The 10,521-nt window shown below is 37.2% G+C and overlaps 1 long non-coding RNA gene across 1 annotated transcript in view; it reads left to right on the top strand.

The window, feature by feature from the left end:
• The window catches only part of LOC111737784, a 13,904-nt gene extending 3,644 nt beyond the window's left edge, over positions 1-10,260 (top strand). The window contains exon 3 of the long non-coding RNA XR_002779561.1: positions 10,180-10,260. This is a non-coding gene — a long non-coding RNA (uncharacterized LOC111737784). The remainder of the gene's footprint in view (positions 1-10,179) is intronic.
• The last annotated feature ends 261 nt before the right edge of the window (positions 10,261-10,521 follow it).

Here is a 10,521-nt window from a genome sequence, read left to right as displayed (position 1 = left end):
ATTATATATTTTCAATTTTATCTGTAACTTAAAGATAGATTTACTTAGCTATATATAAATAGAATAGTTTCATAAAGTAAAAAATGGAATGCACGCATGGCATATACTAAAAATAGGAAATAAGTCAATTTGTTAAAAATTTTTAATTTGGTTACTTGCTATGGTTTTAAAAGTGTAGGTATGTGCTGGGCTGCACTATAGACTATATTTCTTCCTGTGGAGTGACCCAACATGTTTGAAAGCCACTGCTCTTATACCACAGCAAAGTGAGCAACAAAAGGGTCTTTGCAGCCAGCTGAAAAGGCTAGTACAAGAACAACCACCCTTTCTGTCCTGTAAACAGTGATAACTCCTCAAGGCCAAGCCCTAGATGCTCTTGATAGGCTCATACTTTGTTGCTTTGTCTCTTCAAATTTATAGGCAGGCAGCAATCTTTGCTTAAAAGAACTTTCCCTATTTCTTATAACTACTTGCAAGGCTGGGAATTCTGGTGGTGGCTTCCCAGATACTTATAGCTCTGCCATCAGTTTAGAAGTTGTCCCATTGTTCAAACCTTTATTCTGCTTACTCAAATTAGAGCAACCCTCTTCGGCAGTAATGTGCCGAACTACATTGCCTGTTCTATTTTTCCCAGGCTAGCAGAGCAATGTCAGGAGGAGCCTGTAGATATGAGAAAACCTCATATTGTAATTTCCAGAAAGTGTCTGGTTTATTTTAACTTTATTATGTAGAAGAAGTTTATATTCATTTAATGTAGTGCATAGACAATTATGTAATTATTCTGTAACAAATGCCTTGAGTCATTTTTTTCTAGATAAGCTTTGTAAGCTTTTGAAATTGCGAAAATAACATTTGAACTAATAAAGTTGAAATTGTCAGCATTCTTCCTCTAATGCTCAGTTATCAAAAGTTCTTGAAACAATGAAAAATAAATCTGTGAAGAAATAGGATAAATGCATTTTATCTATGGAGACCAGTTGTATCAGATTTTTATTTTGTTTTTAGTATTTTTTTTCTTTTTCTTTCTTTCTTTTTTTTTTTTTTATGAAAGCAAAACAAGACAATCCAAGAACTAAGATAAGGTCAATTTTACAGATCAATCTTGAATATATCAAATGAGCACATAGGTAGCAGATATTTTCCAAAGTACGAACAATCTAGAAAAGAATTAAAGAACACAGAGCCAACAAAACATAGTAGGTCAATAGGTTAGAGACCAAATGCCCAATTTTTACCGGTCGAATGTCTCCTAACTTTGATGAGAATTCTATGTACTACTGGATTTCGTGTGCTCCCATGTGAGCAGAGAAGCTGAACCGTAGGTGACAAGCAGAACGTGAAGCTGCAATTATGTCAATTATCTGTTACAGGGGAAAGTGACAGAAGTAAATAGTACAAGGGATAATTGCTCTCAAGTAAAGCTAATAGACTTGGGTAACTAGAATGTGCTTCTCAATTTTATCACCGATTTTTCAAAGAAAGAGAGGTGGAAAATCAGGAGGCTTTGAAAATGACATGAAATTTATTTTGACCAAGCCCAATGGATTCATTGCACTAAAAGGTGAATTTTTGAGATTTAAAACATAGACATCTTCCTAAGCATACATTCCATCCACACAAGACTGGTCCTGTCCATTCTTTTGGTGGGTGAAGCTTGTGAACATTCCTAACAGAAGGCATGTCATAATTCTTTTTTATTGTTTCTATGCTCAGCACACATTTCCTCATACTATGATTTTTAAAGAGAGTGGTCCACAGGAGTCCTCCTGATTGCCCTAGGGATGGTCTCGACATACCGACATTTACAACTATATCTACACTTTTATTTCTGGAATAATTTAACTTGTTGGTGATCTCTCAAAGGACATATCCTCAGAGCCTTTCATTCTGTTAAGACACACTGTGGACTCCTCTTAATTTTGAAAAGGATGGGTTATCAAATAAAAACCATGAATTTAATTCTCTATAAAATTAAGTAGGCTTAGTAAATTCATTATTGGTACTAACTATATAAATGCTTTAAAAAAAGACAACCTTCCCTATGAGTGACTAGTTAGTTTTGCAGATAGTCATCTTCTTTTATTAGGTAAAGATTATTGTATAGTTAAAAACTTAAATCCTATAACTTCATAAAATGTGCTTAAACTTCCTCATCTCTTCTACCTTAGGCTTCTTTTTTTTTTTCTTTTTTTTTTTTTGAAGCTTTCAAACTCCATAGTGGGATTTAGAGGAAACACAGAAGAATATCCTAATTCTAGATTTACTATATTAGGTGCATAAAGAGGGGAAAAAACTGTAATTCTTGACATGAAAGAATTTCTTGGGTATTGTCATTGATGCTGGAATGCACCATTAGTCCTGCATTCTGAATCAGCAGTGGAAAATAAGCAGTACCTATCAGTGAAGTTCTATAAATAAATTGGAAACTGACAAGTAGGATTGCTTCTTATTAATTAAGAGCCGCTGAAGAATAGGTTCTTGACTTTCTGTAGAGTTCTGTAAATCTTGCCATTTTAGAGTGCAGGATTTTTGTTTTTAAAGAAAACACACATCTGTGTTTATACCAGATGGCATGTAGACATTTCCTATTATTAGTCACTCTTCTGTCCATTGCTACAGATGTTATAAGTATCTCCTACACTTCTTCCCTTTCTCAAAGCTAAAAACAGAAACTAGTATTAAACATAATAGTAAATGAAGAGGCAGAGAAAAGCTGAAATGAAAACTAGGTGCAAAATGAGATTAATTTGTTCTTCTACTATGTGGTCATCTCAATAAAACTGCATATCTGCAGTCAAGCTACTTTTTTTTTGCATAGATAACTGGAAGAAAAAATGGACTGTTCCATATATTGGACTTTTAAAAAAGATATTTTAAAATTATACTTGACATACAATATTATATCAGTTTCAGGTGTAAAATATAGTGATTGGACATTTATATACCTTATAGTGTGGTCACAAGTCTAATAACCACCTGTCACCATACAGAAATATTATATTATTGACTATATTCCCTATGCTATACATTACATCCCTATGACTTATTGTATAACTGGCAGTTGGCACTTCTTAGTTTCCTTCATCTTTTTTACCCATCTCCTCCACTTCCTTCCCATCTGGCAACCATCAGTTTGTTCTCTGTATCTATGAACCTGTTTGTTTTGTTTTGTTCATTAATTTTTCTGACTTATTTCACTTAACATAATATCCTCTCTGTCTGTTTATGTTGTCGCAAATGGCAAGATTTCATTCATTTTTATGGCTGAGTAATATTCCATCGTGTGTGTGTTTCACACCTTCATTATCAATTCATCAATTGATGGACACTTAGGTTGCTTCCATTTCTTGGCTATTATAAATAATGCTACAATTAACATAGGAGTGCATATATGTTTTTGAATTAATATTTTTGATTTTTTTGAATAAATACCCAGAAGTGGGCTTGCTGGGTCATATGGTAGTTCTATGTTTATTTTTTAGAAATCTCCATACTGTCTTTAAATATGCAGGCAGAATTGCCCTTAAGTTAATAATCTTAGTTGAAGATCTCTAATCTGTTTGTATGGTACTGACTTCTCTTCACAGCCTAAGAATCATATTAATCTTGTAATAAACAAACACCTGACCCATATTTTCTAAAGCCACATCGTTCAATGTTTAATTTAATGACACTTGGAATCAAGTCAAAGGGTGCAAATTTTATTCCCAGAGAATACACTCACAATATAGTATCCAACAAAAAAACATGTTTTACCAGAAGAACCCCGTATTGATCTTGGTTGCTGCACAGTGGTTCCAATCAGGACATATCAAGGCCTTACCAAGTAGCTTACCATTCCCAAGCTACTTTACCATTCTCTTCTCTCCAGGGATGAGGGTGAAGATAGAGAGTATGCTTCATTCTCAACTCCACCAATTCACTGAACAATATTAATTGATGGACTACCATATCCAGTTTCTCCTAAGAACTTAAATATCTTGAGGACTTTATTGTCAGCATCACTTTCTTTCTATACTTCAATACTTTGGAGAACTTAAAAAAATCTCTCATTATCAAAAATTTAAGGACCTCAGATCTGAGAATAGATCTTAGTCTGTTCTCTATAAAATCCTTTATAATAAGAATAAAAGAGACTCAAGTTTGTTTCTAGTTAGTGGACCTAGACCTGAAGTACCAACTACATTTTAAAGATTTCAGAGGAAAATAGAAGGAAAGTTATAGTTTTGTTGAACTGAACTTTCATCTAGTTGGCCAGTGAAAAATATAGTTTTACTTTAAAATGGTGTTATATAACATTTTCTAAGGTGTACTCTAAGAGGAGGAAAGGCAAATGACACTTCATAAGATCACAGAATAAAGGGCTCATGTGATTGGAGTACTGTTTTTGAAAAATTAATAGGTTCCAAAATCAAGACAGATGATTAATACTGGCTTTCATTTCATCTATAAACCACAATGACAGGAACAGCATGCCCCTGACTTTGCCTGGCATTGTGATTTAATAAAAAGATAAAACTTAGAAGAAGACTATGAAGGAAAAAAAAAAAGTTATGTATTAAGTCAGAAACTTTTGACTGGTATAACCACCTTCTGATTTCTAAATCTTGATCTTGTGTATGACAGATATTTTCTTTATCAAGATAGCAGGATAAAGGGTGTTAGTTTTTTAAATACAAGTGACAATTTTATAGAAGGGAAGTGAAAGACAGCTTCATCTTTTCCAAAGGAAATGCCACTGGCAAAGAAATAATAATAATTAAGAGAAGAGTAAGGGGAAAGTAGATATGCTAATTGTGGTACATTTATAATAAAGTCATCATAAAATTTTGGTTAACTAAAATGAGTTTTGAAAGACTATCTATAAACCTAGATTAGCAGATAACTGAGGCCACAGAATGGATTGGTTTGAGTGAATGTACCAGCCATGCTGTTTCAGGTCTTAGTGGTTTTAACTGGGTTTGAAAGACCACTATGCAGATGAGAAAGATGGAAAATCCAACCCCCCATGTAGAAGGTAGAAGCCACTGTGGAAACCTATTGCAGTCACGAAACTAACCTGGGGTCACCCCCACTAGTTTTCTTAAGACTTTTGCCCAAGTTGTTGTTTATCATAGCTCAGAACTCTGCTCCAAGATGGCCTACACTCATCGAGTCACCTAAACAAACTTTCATCACTACCTCTTACTCTGTCTGGCTCCTGTAATGCCTCCTTTCCCATTTGCTCCCTGGGCACTTCAGTTTGAGCCTGATCCAAGGTGGCTTACTGATTTTGCTTCCAGAGATTTCCCAAAGACCATAGTTTCTTCCTCGCCTTGGCTAGCCACTCTCTGGAGAATTTATAACTCAAAACAAATCGGTGGGTGGGGGGAGGTGGGATTCTCTACATTTTCACAAAGAAATGCTTTATCTTATGACTGGATATTCATATCTGCCTCAAAGGCTTGTCTTAGTGGTTTTGTATTTCTGTTCATTCATTCACTCATTTTTCTCTACATTTACTGAGCACCTGCTATGTGCTCCAGGCATCATGTCAGAGTTAAAGACATATTCTTCATTCCCCAGAAGAACTTAACCTGGTGAAGAGAACAGTCGATCTAGCAATTATGGTACAGAGGTGGCAAGTGCTTTGATAGATGTAAAGAAAAGGGCTATTGGGCAATTTAAACCAGCCTGCCTGATTAGTTTGGCTGCGTGATCACAAAATCACTGGGTTGAAAGGTTACACGGTACTCTTTTTCATAAGCAAGATTTATCCTCAAATCTTTTAAGATTATTCACTCATAGAATATTTTTTGAGTATCTACAATGAACCAGGCACTGTTCTAATATATGTGATTTTTGGTACTAAATAGAAGAGAGAAAAGTTCCTGCCCTCATGGAGATTATATATATATATATATATATATATATATATATATATATATATATACACACACACACACACACACACACACACACACACACACACACACACATATATACACACTAGATAACATATGAATAAGTACATGTAGAATGGGGAAGATAGTGGTATGTACTAAAGGGAAAAATAAAGCAGGAAATATTACATATAAATATATGAAATACAGAGGGACATCGATATATTAAGGTGAGTAGGGAAGGGCCTGCTGAGAAAGTGACTTTTCTGTAGGGATCTGAAAGATGTGGTAGAGTAAGCCTTGATGCTATCTGGGGGAAAAGCATTCTAAACAAAGGGAACAGCAAATGTCATTGTCCTTGTGGCAAGAAAGGGTCTGGTGTGTCTGAAAACAGTAAGGAAGTCATTGTAGCTTTAGGTCAGAGAATGGGAGGTGAGAAATTATTCTCCTTTTAAAGAAGAGGAGGTGGACTAGCTTCTCAACCCAATTTCAGGACTCCATTAGAAGACATGGCATTTGGAGAAGGAGGTAGCAATGCTGTGAACAAGGACAGCAGTCTGGGAGGGCAAAGACCTGTTTCCTAGGCCTGGAGTCAGCCTTGGAACCTTCAATTCTCATTCCATGCTCTCTGTATAGCATTTAATGTACACACTACTTCCAAGGAAGATGAATGGAGATAATAATCTTAACAGACAATAAGAAGGAAATCAATTACCTCAGACATATTTTTAAAAAGGTACAAAAGTGATTGTGAATCCTGAGTATTTAGTTTTCTCCCTCTTTTCTCCCAATAAGGACCTTTCTTATCCTGACATCATCTTGCACAGAAAGTCACTATTGTATTTCAATGAAAAAACTTTCTGCAAGACCTAAACCAATTGCAGTTAAAAATTGAGTCTCCAGAGATTTTTCAATCTCAAATTGGCTTACCAACTGGGAAAACATCTCATAGAGAAACACCAGTGAAACTATCTGGTCTCAGAAATTTCAAAGCCAAATAGACACACACACACACACACACACACACACACACACACACATGCACGCATCAAAATTCTAGACAAACACAAACAGGGCACCTTTATGACCGTCTCTGAGACAGTGGTTCTTAACCTTTCTTCAATTATGAATCCCTTGGAGAATCTGATGAAAAATGTAGAATCTGTCTCAGGAAAATGCATCTGCATTCAATTTTAAGAGGTTTATAAACCTCATGAAGTCCATCTGTGGATGGCTTTACAGTGCTGGGATTCAGAACATCAGCTTTGAAAAGAAAATTCCTTTCTTTTTTAAAAAAAATCTAAACAATTTTCATATTTAGATTTATTAACATTGCTAAAACTTCAGAGTTACAGTTCTACTATCTCCATTTACTCTAAACACACTATCGTTTATAATTCAGTAATCTGAATCTAACCTCTCTCCTGACATCAGAGCAGACCTAAGTCTTGAACCAGGGGAAGGAACTAGTGATGGAATTCAGTATCAGGAGGAGGGTTCACTCAGACCATCTGCCTTTGGAGATGCTACCTGCCATCAAACAGCTGCAGGAGGTATCCTCTTGGCACAGGCTCTGTGACCTCTCAGCAGCATCTCTGTGACCCTGCTGGGAGCGTTGGTCCCAGGCAGAGTACTGAGTTATGCAAACAGATTTAGCTGTCTTGGAAGGAAGCTTTTTTCCCCTCTATGTATTAGTGGGGGTTCCTCTATCCTACCATTTATTCACTGCACTCACCTGGAATGGCTTCTAGAATCTCTTTGTAAGCACTAAGCTCTGTTCCAGCATGCAAAAGAGGAAATTAAGGAGAGAGAAAGAGAAAGATTCTGCCTGCTGATATTTTTCTCATCTGTGTACCTGCTAACCTACCAACAGCCCTATGAATTTGAACATAAACACTGAGGTAAAAAAACAAAAACAAAAAAAAACACATACACACACAAACCCTATAAAATGACATATTTTTGCTGCTGAGAAATGGTCCAGAAGAAGGAGGACTTTAAGCATTCATATATAAATTGCTTTTTGTTTTTGTATATAAAAAAACAGGTGCCAATATACTTATTTTAATAAAGTGCAAAATGCTTCTCCCACTCTTTTCCTGTTCCCACACATCCTCTTCTCTAGCCGCACTGGTTTATGAACTTGTTATTCTCACCAAAGTAATTAGTTAGGAAGAAAACTGTAATTTATTTGGGATGATTAAAATCGACACTGCTTTTGCAAAGCAGTATTCATAGCCCTTACTTGTTCGTATGTCATACATTTGCAACCCATGGTATTGGGAGTAGGGGACACTATCTTTTTATAAATGTTTTCCTGGTGCCTTCTGGGAGGGAAGTGTGCCACTATCAGGGAGGTGGGGCAGTCCCCTGAGAATCAAGGGCTAGACTCTTAGGCAAAAACAAGCCTTCCTCTCCTCTGATTGGGAGCCATGTCTCAGCCTGATTAAGAAGTGCTGCCAGTGGCAGAAGCGGTGAGAGGGTCCTCTAAGGAGGACCAAGATTCTCCAGCTCTATGGAGAATCTTATCCTCAGTGAGGCCCACCGCCATCAGAGAAATTCTTAGCATGCTACAGAAAAAACACAGTAGCCCCAGAGACCAAAAAAGGAACTTGCAAATTTCCTTACCCAGCACACCTAGAAGGTCTGGGGCTGCTGAAGACCTCTCTGCAAAGTGGTGCAGATATTGCACCTGGAGACTGGATAAAGGTATGCCGACATGGATTATGCAGTCAGCCATCCCCAGAGAATGGTTGTGCTGGAGCAGTGGTTCTCAAGAGGGGGCAGGGTTTAGAGACACTTTTGATTCTCATGACTGAGAGAGGGGATGCTACTTGCATCTAGTGGGTAGAGGCCAGGAATCCCACTGAATACAATACAATGCCCAGGACAGCTCCACCCTGCTCTTCAACAAAGACTGATCCGCCCAACATGTCAACAGCGCCAAGGTTGAGAAACCCTGTGCTAGAGGGAACGAGGGCGAGGAGATTTGGGAGATGGGAATAGCAGAATGTGTGGGAGCTAAATACGGCGAAGAGCCTTGTAGGTGGGAGCCGTTTGCCCTTTTCAATTAAACCTCAAAGGCTTTGGAGCCCTCAAAATAGGGTGGGATATATTTGACTATTTCATTTCAGGATCAGGCAATAGTATCGAATTGCTGATAATAACTGGAGAATTCTCCTACAGCTGCTTAAAGTTAATGACTTTGCCCTCCAGGTGAGTCTTCCATTATCTGTGTGTATGCGTGTATAAAGAGAAGGGCCACACAAATATAAACACACGGCCCATCTGGAAGGAGGCTGTTCATAAGCTGTCAATGAATAAAACCTGGGTCCTTTGTGCCACAAACAACACTGATAAAAAAAAAAAAAGGTTACACATCTTTCTTTGTGTCGCACCACCCATTATCGACAACTGCAGGCTTAGGATAAATGAGCTGTCTCCTGCTCCTCGAGACTGCAGCACTGGACCTGAAAAATTCCCTCTGAAGGATTTCTCAGGAGTGACTTTTCAGAAGATAAGCCCAGGTGCATGTAAAGAGCTCCCTCCTCTGTCCACGGGCATCTAGGTTGTTTCCTTATCTGGACTATTGTGAATAGTACTGCAATGAACGTGGGAGTGCGGATATCACTTCAAGTGGTTTTATTTTCTTTGGATATGTACCCAGAAGTAGGATCACTGAGTCATATGACGGTTCTATCAAAAACAAATCTCAACCAAGTAAATTTGAATACCTATTGGCTTTGTTAAGCGATTGATTCATGACCGAGGCAGCATCCCATCTAGCCACTAGAAGGGCACTTAGAAGGATTGTATGAAGTGAAAGATTTCTACAGGAAGAAGTATGGGGCAAGGGAGCTATTAGCAAAGGGGGAAAAAAAGGACTGCTTTTAGATTAGAATATTTTTTTCTTGGGGGGAAGGGAATGGCAAGGATTTTATCATACAGATTACCTCTTCTTCCTTTGGCAGGTGGAGAGTGATTGATTACGCTTGACCAGAAAATTCCAGACTGATTAAGGATACATCTGCGATGAAGGCCGAAACCACAATTAGGTCAGGTATTAAGTCTCCGTTTGGATCACGGGCTTTAGCAAAAGTGATGACATGCTGGGCCTGTGGTTTTCTCTTTAACAGTTCTATTTTTAATTTTTTGAGGAACTTTCATACTGTTTTCTATAACGGCTATACCAATTTACATTCCCAACAGTGTGTAAGGGCTCTCTTTTCTCCACATCCTTGACAACAGTATAATATATATATACACGCAAAACAGAAGATTATTCACCCTTAAAAAGAAAGAAAGAAATCATGCCATTTGTGACTACATGGATGAAACTGGGTGACATTATGCTAAGTGAAATAAGCGAGACATAGAAAGACAAATACTACATGATCTTACTTATATGTAGAATCTTAAAAAAAGTCGAACTCATAAAAACAAAATAGAAGAGTGGTTACTGGGGGGTGGAGGAAATGGGGAGATGTTGGTTAAAGGGTACAAACTTTTGGTTATAAGATAAATAAGTTCTGGAGACCTACTGAATGGGATGATGTCTATAGGAAATAATATGATTTGTATACCTGAAATTTGCCAAGAGAGTATATCTTCAATGTTCTTACTACAAAAAAAGGAACTA

The sequence above is a fragment of the Pteropus vampyrus genome, unplaced genomic scaffold (genome assembly GCF_000151845.1).
Source record: "Pteropus vampyrus isolate Shadow unplaced genomic scaffold, Pvam_2.0 Scaffold2, whole genome shotgun sequence".
NCBI lineage: Eukaryota > Metazoa > Chordata > Mammalia > Chiroptera > Pteropodidae > Pteropus > Pteropus vampyrus.
The sequence above is the reverse complement of the archived record's forward strand: the minus strand, read 5'-3'. Positions and strand labels throughout refer to the sequence as shown.